At 44.8% G+C, this 12,343-nt stretch overlaps 1 pseudogene; it reads left to right on the top strand.

Annotated features, from left to right (window-relative positions):
* LOC134481167 (paired immunoglobulin-like type 2 receptor beta) lies at positions 2,505-11,658 on the top strand (annotated as a pseudogene).

Below are 12,343 nucleotides of genomic sequence, written 5' to 3'. Positions count from 1 at the left end.
CTAGTGGGTGAGAACTATGACTGTCTTGTCTCAAAATCCAGAGAGAGCATCTCCCAAAGGACAATGCCAAGGTTTTCCTCTACCTTTCACATGTGTCTGCACATATGCAAATATACACATGTGTCTCTTAAAGTATATTTTAAAAACACTGGAGAAATATTTTAAATGTAGTGATATTTGCAGAATGGCAAATTTTATACATTAAGTCCTGACAACACACATGCACACAAACACACACATGCAGCTAAAAATACACTGAAATTCCTGTTTGAAATTCAATTGCATTTCTGTAAAAATAAATGAATTGTCTTCAAACATTCATGGTTACTCTAAGCAATAAAAATGGGGACACAGAACGGGACAAAATAATCCCAGCTCCTGGATAATGCAGAGTTGTTCAAGGTTTTCTACAGTTGCATAGCACCATAGGTCACTAGGTTCCAAAGTCCTTCTACACACAACGCAAGGCTCAAGTGCAGACAGAGGTCATAGCAGATTTAAAGCCATGGAACCTAGAAGAGTAAATGATAAGGATCTATATGCATGGATGGTAGAGGGTTTGCAAATACCATTTAACAATGTTAAATGTTAAGTAGAAAAACTTAGAGGAGGGAGGCCAGCAGTCTAAGAGACAGCAGAAGTCTGACAGGATCCATAACCTGAGGCTGAATCTGCAGGGTGGCAGCAGACATGGTGAGACATGGTGACTGCAGAGCTGAGGAGGCATGAAAGGGTCAAGAGGTCAGAGCAGGGGGAAGGTGGGAAAGGGAAATGGGACATGGACATGGGTCCATGGACCAGTAGAGTTTTCCTTTGATTTGCTGTGTTGTAGAGAAGGTCAGCTGAACGCTACCTTTGGGACCTACTGATTCTCAGACCTGTCCCTGATGGCTGCAGCAGAGCTCTTTCTGGTCTTGGGCCCCTCATGTTGTCTGAACACAGAGAACAGCTGAGAGGCAGGACTGAGAACGAGTCTGGCTGACACACTGACACAGTTTCTTCTCCTACAGGGCAGCAGAGGAAAGACTAAACCCCAGAGAGGTGAGCACCCATCATCCCAAGGGGCAGCTGAGAATCCATTGGGAAGTTTATCCTGAAAGGCATGCAAGCGAGAAGGAGAGATGATTCAGACAGAAATGCATGGGATATGGGCAGAAGGACCTGAGTTTGGTCCAGAGCTTACACATCATAACCAAAGGATGTGCCATAAATTTGTAATCACAGTTCTGGACAAGGAAGAGACAGGCAGTCATGGTTTTGCTGTCCACATATTCTAGCATAAATGAGTAGTTCCAGGGCTAATGAAAGATCCCTTCTAAAAAAGAGGAAATTTCTCAAGGTGATAAAGTAGTCATACTCTATATTAACTTGAAGTGAAGTATTTTGAATTATGTATTAATGCAAAAGCAATAGTGTGTGTCATTGGGAAATGTAGTCAGCTGCCTAGCACAGTGACCTGGGTGCGATTCCAGGGAACCCAAGTTGTACACAAGGAAAACTGACTCTGGAGAATTGTCCTCTGCCTCTCAGGGTTGCTCACATGCTCCTGATGAGACATTGTCTGTTTGTCCCCAGCTAACAAACCTTCAGGTGCCAGTTTCTCTCACCAGGGAGGAGAGTGCATCAAAGTAGTAATTGGTGAACCCACATCAGCATCTTACACCTTCAAATTCATGTTGTTGGGAATCAGAACATGCATGGCTACAGGACTGTTCTTCCAAACATTCTTGAGCAGGGATAGCAATATAACCCCACTTCTGCCATATGGGTTCTGATATCCTGTCCTCAGAACCCAGGTCTTCCTGTCTGTCTTTGGTCCTGAGAGCCCAACTGTGCTGTTCTCTCTTTGCTCATGGAGTTAATGATACTTTTTTAGTAAATGAGGGATCAGATAGTCAGGCAACTCAGGGAATTACTTGAGAGTAAAACTGAGGTGTAGATGTGTCCAAACCCTGAAAATCTTATCTTGACACCAACTGAATTAGGACAGGTCTGAGTGTTCAGGAGCAAGAAGCAAGGCTTGGGCCTTGGAACCAGATACCACCCCCACTCCTACACCCTTGTGGTAGTCACAGAAAAAGATGGCTGAATTACAGGTCTATCTTTCTCTTGGGCTATAAGGACAGGTCCAGCAAGCACACTGGATTTCTCTTCATGCAAATTAAGCTTTCAAGAACCTATCACATAGAAAGTTTCATATAACCCTTGTTACCCCCATTTCTGAGTTTGCTGCTCGGGCCTTGGAACCAGATTTGATGTCTAGTGTCCATGTAAAGAGACCAGCAAAACCTTTAATTTTAACAAAAGTGACAGAGGCAGGCAGAGCTCTGTGAGTGGACAGTTAGCCTGGTCTATGTATCTTGTTCCACACCAAACAGAGCTAGCTGAGTGAGCTCTAATCCTAGGACTGAGGAAGTACAGACAGGCTTGTCTGTCCAGTTCACTGACCAGTCAATCTAGTGTCCATGGGAAACTTGAAGCCAGTGAGAGAGAGCCAGATCCAAGAAATGAGGAGGATGAGACCTTAGGCTCTCCTCTAGCATCAACATGCATAAACCAATGCATGCACACAAAGACAGATACACAGAGACACACGGACATAGACACACATACAGGGATGCACACAGAGAGACATACACCCAGATACACAGACACACCTATAGAAAGACATATACAAAGACACACAGGAAGATACACACACACACACACAAATACACACACACACACACAAATACACACACACACACACCCTGGTACATTCACCCAAAGAGACATACAGACACAGATTCTTTCACAGAGACACACACACTGACATGCCCACCCATAAACACACAGACACACATCTGATGTAACAGATCCACATGTTCACACACAGTGGATACACCAGAATGTGTAAAAGAAGAACTATGAAACAGCCATATGTGCAAAGCTCAGTTAAGAGCAGAATACAATCCTTTGCTTCATGCACATCACACCCCTTCTGCTTACATTTCTGGTTGAAGAGGAACCTGCCTGGAGCCCTCAGAATACAGGAAGTGATGAGCAATCTGGAATAGACTACTTCCAGTTTCTGCCTGCACCCTGAGCTGACCCTGAACCACTGCTCTCTGTACCCGAATACCCCTGGGAGAGAGCTGGTTTCTCAGTAGGGCTGACATTCAGAATTACAGGAGAGTTAAGCCACTGTCAGAGAGAGAAAGACCAGCTCAAACCAGAGAGGAGAACCAGCTATGACAAGGGCTAGGATATGTCTCCCAACCAGGAGTGGGGGCTGGGCGAAGAACCCTGTCATGTTGTCAGTAACCACAAGGGTGGATCTTTTGCAAAAGCAGAAGAGCAGAAGCCAGATCAGTAAAGGAAGTTGCTGGCCACAAGGAGGTGGAGATGGTCCTGCTCAACTCAGTCTTCCACTTGAGAATGTCTGAGCGTGTGTTTTTATTTACCCTGATTCTCTCTGGACTGCTGTGTGCCCCAGTCTCCCTAGACAGGGCAACTTCGACTTCCTGACGGCTCTGCTCAGTTCACTTCCTGGAAGGAATCTGGCTATGGCTCGGCTTCTCCTTCTTTTGCTGTCGGCGGCATGTCTGCACACTGGTGAGCAGTGGGGCCCTCATTAGCAGGGACTGAACCAGAGGAGGGGACAGAATGGCGGGGAAAAGTGGGTGTCTTGTGAACAGTGTCTGGTAGAGGAGCCAGCCAGGACTCTTTGCCCCAAGAGATCAACACTCAGAGTGATCACAACCCAACCCTTCCCTCTTTTTTCTGTCTCCCTAGCCATAGGGACAGTCCTGCCCTGTGACCTACCCCTCCCTTCAGATGAAGGCTCAGGATGCTCAGGGGTGTCCTTTAAATCCCTGCAGTGGCTTCAGACTCTCCCTGTCCTTCCCAGGGAACTCAGCAGGATATCAAGAAAAGAATGACTTTGGTGTCGACCAACCGGATGTCCTCTCTGGAGTCCAGGGTGGCTCCATCGAGATCCCCTTCTCCTTCTACTTCCCCTGGAAGTTGGCCACGGATCCTCAGATGAGCATAGCCTGGAGATGGAAGCACTACCATGGGGAATTCATCTACACCTCCACCCGGCCTTTTATTCATGAGCATTTTAAGGGCCGGCTCATCATGAATTGGACACCGGGTCAGACATCTGGTGTCCTCAGAATCCTGAACTTGAAGGAGAACGACCAGGCCACATACTTCAGCTGAGTTTTTCTGCAAACACCTGAAGGCATGAAGTTGTGGCAGTCAATCCCTGGCACAAAACTCATCATTCATGGTGAGTCACCATGACTCAGGCTTTGACACCTGTGGCTTCCTTGTTCCCTAGATATCACATCAGGTCCTCAAGTCTGAGCTTCCTTTCATATTCCTTTCCCTCATCTCTGCCCAAACATCTGCCACCAGCATCTTTCCTTGCAGTTGGGGGAAGTCTTTGCTGCCTCCTATGTCTGTCATCCTCTGCTCAGACAGAATCAGAGTAGACTCTAGGCTTCAGTACCCCATAGTTCACACCCTTATTGTCCCAAAACTAACTACAGTCCTGCCCTCTTTCACCTGTGACCTCATCCTCTGCTCAGACAGAATCAGAGTAGACTCTAGGCTTCAGTACCCCATAGTTCACACCCTTATTGTCCCAAAACTAACTACAGTCCTGCCCTCTTTCACCTGTGACCTCAAGGTGAATATAAACCTCCAGGATGGAGCTGACTGTCATGTTTTTGTGGCAGGGCTCTAGTTTGTACCTGTGTGCAGCTTCTTCACATAGCTCCAATGTCAGCACAGAACATAGAGTAGGAGCCATTGGATGTTCTGGTGTTCTCAGGTCTAACTGTAACTGCCACATGTCACCATAGTCCCTCATTTCACCTCATAGTTCCCGAGGACACACCTATCTTCTCTCCCCAGTCTCTTTAGTCATTAGAAAATGATTAAGAAAGTGTTTCCATTTCCATGATGTGTCTGCTCTGTCTTCTGATCCCTCCAGCCCCTCTGATGCTGAAGGAACTGGAGTCCCCTGGATTGAGAACCCTGAGCCAATTATAGTGACTTGTGTTCCTGCATAGGGACCAACAGAATCTGGGTCCTGTGTGTTGCTGCATCGTTTCCTTCAACCTTGCTTTGTTGCTCCCCATAACCCCACTTTTTTAAAAATGGGAGTACTTCTTTATTTCCTGTTTTCTTTCTATCTTGTTTATTAATTTTATATCAGTTTCTCAGCATGTAGCCCTGGCTTTTCCAATACTCACAATATAGACCCATATGGTCTCGAACTCACACCAATCTGCCTTGCCTCTGCCTCCTGAGTCTGGACAGTACAGTGTGTGCCACAACATCCAGAGGTGCCTCCTGACTGTCCTAAGTCAAAGTATGAGAGGATGTGCACAGCACAGTTATCTGTGCAGGCTGCAGCTACCATGGTGACCTGTGGTAGGGTTTGATAGGCGCTGCTTGGACTTAGAGAGAAAGAAGCCATTTTATGTATTTGTCTAGTTCAGTCATTCTTTTATTTCCTAAAGCTGCAAATCTTTCATAAAGTTCTTCATGTTCTGGGTCCCACATGCCTAAAAGTATATCATTGCTACTTTATAACTTTAATTATCCTATTTTTATGAATCACAATGAAACATCTGACATGTGTGATAACTTATATGTAATCCATGTTGTGATAATGATGTACACGTCAAGAACCCCTGGTTTAGAATTTGCAAATAGGTAATTATTGGGAAAATTTTTCTCAGTTATGTGTGTAAAGCAAAGGATTGTGTTATGCTCTCCAAAGAGCTGCACACATAAAGCTAAAATTGTGTTTTTCCTTTTACACATTTTGGTATATTCATTGTGTATGGCAGGTGTGTGTGTGTGTGTGTGTGTGTGTGTGTGTGTGTGTGTGTGTACATATGGTTAGGTCTGTAGGGCTAGAGGAGATCCTAAGGTCTCATCCACCTTATTTTGGGGGACATACTCTCTCACTGGCTTTAAGTTTTTCATGGAGGCTAGGTTGGCAGGCTAGTGAGCCACAGGGACAAGTCTGTCTCCACCTCCTCAGCTCTAGAATTTCATCGCTTGGACTGTTTGACATGGAACTAGACACATAGACAAGATTACCTGTCCACTCCCAGGGCTCTGCCTGCCTCTGTCTCTTGGGCTAGGAGCAAGGGTCATGCATACTTCACCAGGCTCTCGATATTGATAGTGGGGACCAAACTCAGTTTCTTCGGTCCAGGCAGCAAACTCACTATGAAGCAACCATGTCTGTATGTTACATTTAAGTGGAGAAAAACATTGCTAACTTAGTTATGTGTGACACAACGAAAATTAGTGAACACACAGCCAGGACAGTTGGGGACTGTGCATTTGAACTTACTCTTCTGGAGTCTCAGCCTTAAGCATGTGTTCCCTTCCTTGTGTGAAATTCTAACAGCTGTTCTGCATCCCACATCCAACCGAGGACACAAGGTGTGAAACTCACCCATTCCTCACTTAATTCAGGGAGGATTTTCTCACTTCTCATCTCTCCACAGCTCTCGATACTACCATGCGGAGCCCCTCTATCATCCCCTCTGTAGTCCCCACAGATGACCTGGAGTACACACAGGGCCAGAGGAATCCTTCACTGCTGAACCTGGGAGCCATGGTTGGGATGGTCATGGCCAAAGTTGTGGTCATCATCCCCCTGTATGGATGGATGATCTTCCTGTGGTGGAAGCAGAGGTAAGTGGTCCAGGAGAGGCCTCACCCGAGCTCCCCCGCTGGGAGTGTTCTTAGCTGTGGGAGATGGAGAAGGGCAGGGAACAGTGAAGAGATCAGAAGGAGGGAAATTTGCCTGACCTCCTCAAGATCTGCATGGAGCCTGCTGTCCTTCCTGACCATCTGGAAACCAGAGGAGCAAATGCAGATGAACACAGCACCTGGTCCTAGGGAATTCAAGTAGCCATGTAGGAACCTCAGGGGTTGACTGTTCATTTGGAATAACTATGTCTGCTGTAGAAGAAATGAGGATAGACCAGCTTTTGCAGACATGTTAGAGGAAGTGATATGTATAAGTAGAGACACCTCTTTGAGTTGGGCATGTGTAACTAAAATGGAAATGAATGGACACATAAAGAGAAAGAAATGTGTATGGAGAACTTAACACTACAACAAGCAAAAGAGTTGGACACTAGAAATCTCACCCTCCTCAGCAAAATCATTAAACACCCATTGAAGTGTCTCAGTTGAAGTGATATTTCCACAGTCACATGAGCATCACACCAGGAGCCACATAAAGGGTTGTCAGAGGCTAGGACAGGCTGATGCGCTAGGATCCCTGTGGCTCCCTGTGCTGCCAACCTTACCTATTGGGTGAGACCAATGACTGACCTTCCCCACAATCAAGAGAGGACAGCTCCTAAAGGAAAATGCCCAAGGTTGTCCTCCAGCAGCACATGAGTGTTCACATTTGCAAATATTCACATATTCATATGCTCTGTTCAAAGTAAATTTTGCAAAAGACTAGAGAAGTACCCTAAATTCAAGCATATTGGCAGAATGGAAAAATTTATACATTATGTCCCTGCAAAACACACACAGACATAAGCAACACACAAACAGACACACACACACACACTTGAAATACAATGTTCTTTTGCAAAATCCCATTACATTTTTGTATAAATAAATTATTTGTCTTCAAATATTCATGGGTACTCTAAGAAATAAAAATGGGGACACAGAGGTGGACAAAATAATTCCAGCCCTTGGGAAAAATAGAGAAGGGATTCAGGAATTCAAGTTTATCTACAGTTACATAGCAAGCTGTAGGCCACTGGGCTCCAAATATCTAGTACACCCAACACAAGACCTACATGTCAACTGAGGTCAGAGTTGATTTAAAGCCGTTGGGACTACGAGATAAGGATAGAGATGCATAGATGGTGGAGTGTAATGGAAGTTTACAAATGAACATTTAAATGTGCATCCCACTGTTTCAGACAGGCTCTGCCCCCTGTTACTCTAAGTAGAACTGAGAGGTGGAAGAGCAACTGCCTGAACGACTGCAGAAGTCTGACTGGGAATAAATCCCTGAGTCTCAAACTGCAGGATGCAGCAGCCTACACTGTGAGGGACAGCTAGAAAGCAAGGTTTCAGGGAGGCAAGAGGGAGACACAGTGAGTGCAGAGCAGAGAAGGCAGAGATGTGTCAAGAAAGTAGAGTAGGGAAAAGGACTGAAAGGGAGACAGGATATGGGTGAGTTCACTAGTAGTCATCTGACATGCTGTGTTGTACAGAAATTAGCAAGACTCCTGGCGTCAGGTCCTGTGGATTCTCAGACCTGTGCCTACCTGGATGCAGCAGACATGTGTGATGCCCTGGTCCCCTCCTGTTGTCTGCACACAGAGAACAGCTGAGAGGCAGGAATGAGAACCAATGTGGCTGATCCACTGACACAATTTCTTCTCCTACATGCCAGCAGAGTAAAGCTTAAAGCCTAGTAAGTTGAGTGCCTGTCATCTCAAGGGACAGAAGAGGAGCTGATGGGGAGTTCATTATGAGAGGCATGGAAGAGAGCCGGAGTGATGATTCAGTCAGAAACACATGGCACAGGGGTAGGAGGACCTGAGTTTGATGGATCAGGAGCTTGCACCCAGAGATGTGGCAGGAATTTGCAATTCCAACCCTGGTCAAGCAAGAGACAGGCAGAGACAGATTGGCTGAACATCTAGTCTAGAACAAGTCGTGAGGTTCAGGCCTGTGAAAGATTGTGTCTTTAAAAAGTAGGGGGATTTCTCAAGGTGATGAATCATGGACATAATATTTTCCAAATTGATGTTACCTGAAATATTTTAAATTACACATTAAGGAAGAAACATAGTATATGCCAGGGAGATAGCTCAGTCGGAAATGGAGTCTGCTGCCTAGCCCAGTGATCGGGGAATGATTTCTGGGGACCCAAATTGTACACAGAGAACATTGTCATCTGTGTCTCATGGTTGGCCAGCAGATCATGGTGACAAATAATCTTTTATTCCTTAAATAACAGGCTCCCCAGTGCTAGGATCTCTCACCAGGGAGGCAAGTTTACATCAAAGTAGTTGTTGGTAATTACACACCCTGCATCCCACAGCCTTCCATGTACTCTCGCTGGGAGTCAGAGCTAATGGCTGCAGGATTCTCCTGTGAAAGTCATTCTTGGATAACCCCCACTTCTGCCATGGGGGCTCAGATACCCTCTCCTTGGAACCAAGGTCCTCCTGTGTGTCTCTGGGCCTGAGAGCCTGACTGTGCTGTTGTCTCTCTGCTCATGGAGTTATTGACACTTTTAATAAATATCTTACTCCCAGCAATCCATCTCAGCGTGTCTCCTGAGCCCCCATCCTTTTCTCTTCCTGACACTTCTTAGAGAGTGTAGACTGTGTCTAGGGTGTAGGTCAATGGAATAGATGTAAGGGCCATGGGTTTCATTGAAACCCACAGCCTGACAATCAGATTTCTCCTCTTCTTTAGTTTCTGGATGCTGACATCTCATCCAGAGCCACCCCTCCTCACATGCTTCACATCAAGTGTCAGAGCATGGCTTTCTTGGGTCCCATGTTGAGCTTTCTTTACTCACAAGCCCAACTGTATGCACTCACTTTCTCATTTCCTGCCATGTTGACATTCTGCACTCATGGTTCTCTCCTAAAATGGGAAATTTGTCCCAAGTCCAGTCTGTCCTAATATGTGATAGTCAGCAGGTCACCTTATAATATAAATTTGTGTGTACACAGGAAACCATCCACAGTGACCTAGAAGGATTGAAACCATGCTTCTCATGATAGAACAATTTCATGGCCATGCTCGATAGAGATCTACCAACCATAGTGAGCCGTAAATAAAGTGGTATGGATACAGCTCCAGGTCTCCAATCACAAGCCTCAAATGAATATCATTCATGGGCCTTTCTTTGGTCATTGGGAAGCTGTTTGGTCATGATGAGGTCACCAAAACTGATGTGCCTAATGGCAAGTGTCCTGGAACAGCTGTGAGATGTCTACTTTGGTTGTGACTGCATCCTAGCCCCTGAGAGTGAACTCAGCAGCTCTCATGGACATGGTGATATTGGGCATTCCTGATGTGTTTACACAGAAAGCTGCCAAGATGGTGGTCTGTCCAGTCATCTCAAGGAGTCTCATGCACCTGTAAGAAAGGGCCTTAATCCACTTGTTCAAATGGTCGTGTGACTTCTCAGGTCCCTTTCCATTGCATAAGAGGGAAAATCCAGAGATAAGCCCACAGCAAAGACTTACAGAGCCAACATTCTCATCTCTACATATGTGCTTAAGCTCAGGTTGTATACACTTAGGCAGACTGTGTCTCTGATCTGCCAAAAGGGAACATTATGTTCCAACTAGAAAGTAGATATTGGCTTCTGCCCTGGTGACAAGTGTTTGGAATTTATATTTCCTAGACTGAAATGATGAGTAAGAAAAAGGACTAAAAGAAATTGGGGATCATGACATTCATGTCATGGCAACAATTGACAGGTAGTGATGGGAATATTATCAATTTTAACATTGATTCTCAAGCTGTGGGTCACCACCTCTTTGAAGGTAGGAGAATGTTTTCACAGGAGTCACATTTCACATATCCTGATTATCAGATGTTTATATTATGATCATAACTGTAGTAAAATTACCGTCATGAAATATAAATGAAATAATTCTATGATTGGAGTTGCCCCAACATGAGGAAATGTCAAAGCATTAGGAAGCTTGAGAACTACAGAATTAGAGGCTATTCTTGGTACTTCTTGAGTTTAGGCCACCCCGGGTTACATGGGATTCTGTCTTTAAAACAACAGCAAAGCTTAACAAACTGAAATCAGTAAAGTGTGTCATGAAAAAAGGCCCTCACTTAGCTCCCTTTTCCCTGGCGATGGAGAACTTGAATATGATACTTAGCTTCTCTCTAGATTTATATAAAATATAATTGGCCTAACAATACTTCAGTTTTTGTAAGTTTGTTTTTGTTTCCTTCTGTTTTGGAGGAGGGGGTTTCTCTATTATATACATCTGATTGTCCTGGATCTTGTTTTGTACACAAAGGCTGGCCTCAAAATCAGAAAATCTCCTGCTGCTGCATCCTATTAAATGTACCTACATGTTAGTGTATTAACATTTTCCGGTTTTTCTTCATTTATTTATTTTGGCTTTGGTTTATTTTAAGCTAAATATAATAACCCTGAGGATGGGGTTGTGAGTTTCACTGTTTCTGTGACAACAAACTTGATGACATCCCTATAAATGTCTCTGTCCTTGGCTATCAGCAGATGTTGGGGGATACTGAACTGTTTCTCCAGTCCCACTCACTGGACCTTTAGACCACAGTATAGAGTCTTTCCTCTGGACTCCCCTGGAGAGGTGTGTAGGCAGGAGCTTCTCTGAGGCTTGGCAGCAGGTGAGGCAGATGAAGATGATGATGTCATTTTAGGGAAGAAACATGAGGTCAGTTGGCAGCAGGCAACTGTGCTATTGTCAAACTGAAGCTTCAGCCTGAGCACCTTGTCTACACTACCAGCTGCCATCCTTCCCCCACCCTCTCTAACTTCTCCACTCTCTTCTGGCACCAGTCTGGGGAGTTACTTTGTGAACACACTCTGGATCTTTGTGTTGTCACTAGGGAAGGTGGAACAATGAGTGTGTGTGTAAGGAAGTGGTGACAAGAATGGAGAAGACAGGGACAGTTTTCATCTATGAGGGTATCTGCTGGGCCCACAGAGCCTGCAGTATGTGTTATTTGAAGGATGCCTCTGGAATTGGATTATTTACAGAGAAAAAGGAAGGATATAGCCTGTTTTCTCCCCCTGCTGTAATGGGATAAGTTAATTAGTTATAAAGTTAGAGAGTCTGAATGCTGTGAACAACGTCAGGAACTAGAGTCTCCAGAATCACAGAGCCTCGTCTTAAGGAGGCCTTGTTTAGTCAGGATGATGACCGGCAATATGTTGTAGCAGACTATATGTGAAAGGATTCTTGCATGATATATGTTTGAGATCTGGTGCATGTGTGTGCAAGTCAGTTTGGGCCCATGTATGGAAGTGCAGAGGACAACCTCAGGTATGGTAATTAGCAACACCATCGAAGTTCACCATCAACTTTGTGTTTCTGTTTTTGATTGGTTGGTGTTTTGTTTGATACATAGACTTTTGTAGGTTTGGCTGGGATTTATTGGTCACATTGTTGGATTTATTTTGGTTTGTTTTTTCTTTAACACAAGTTTTAACTCTGTTGCCTTTCCTGTCTAAAATCTGGATACATAGACCATACAGCTTCAAACTCAATGAGATCCATGTGCTTCTGTCTTCCTCCTCCCAAATCTTGACTTGTAT

Source organism: Rattus norvegicus, chromosome 12 (assembly GCF_036323735.1).
Source record: "Rattus norvegicus strain BN/NHsdMcwi chromosome 12, GRCr8, whole genome shotgun sequence".
Lineage (NCBI taxonomy): Eukaryota > Metazoa > Chordata > Mammalia > Rodentia > Muridae > Rattus > Rattus norvegicus.
The sequence above is the reverse complement of the archived record's forward strand: the minus strand, read 5'-3'. Positions and strand labels throughout refer to the sequence as shown.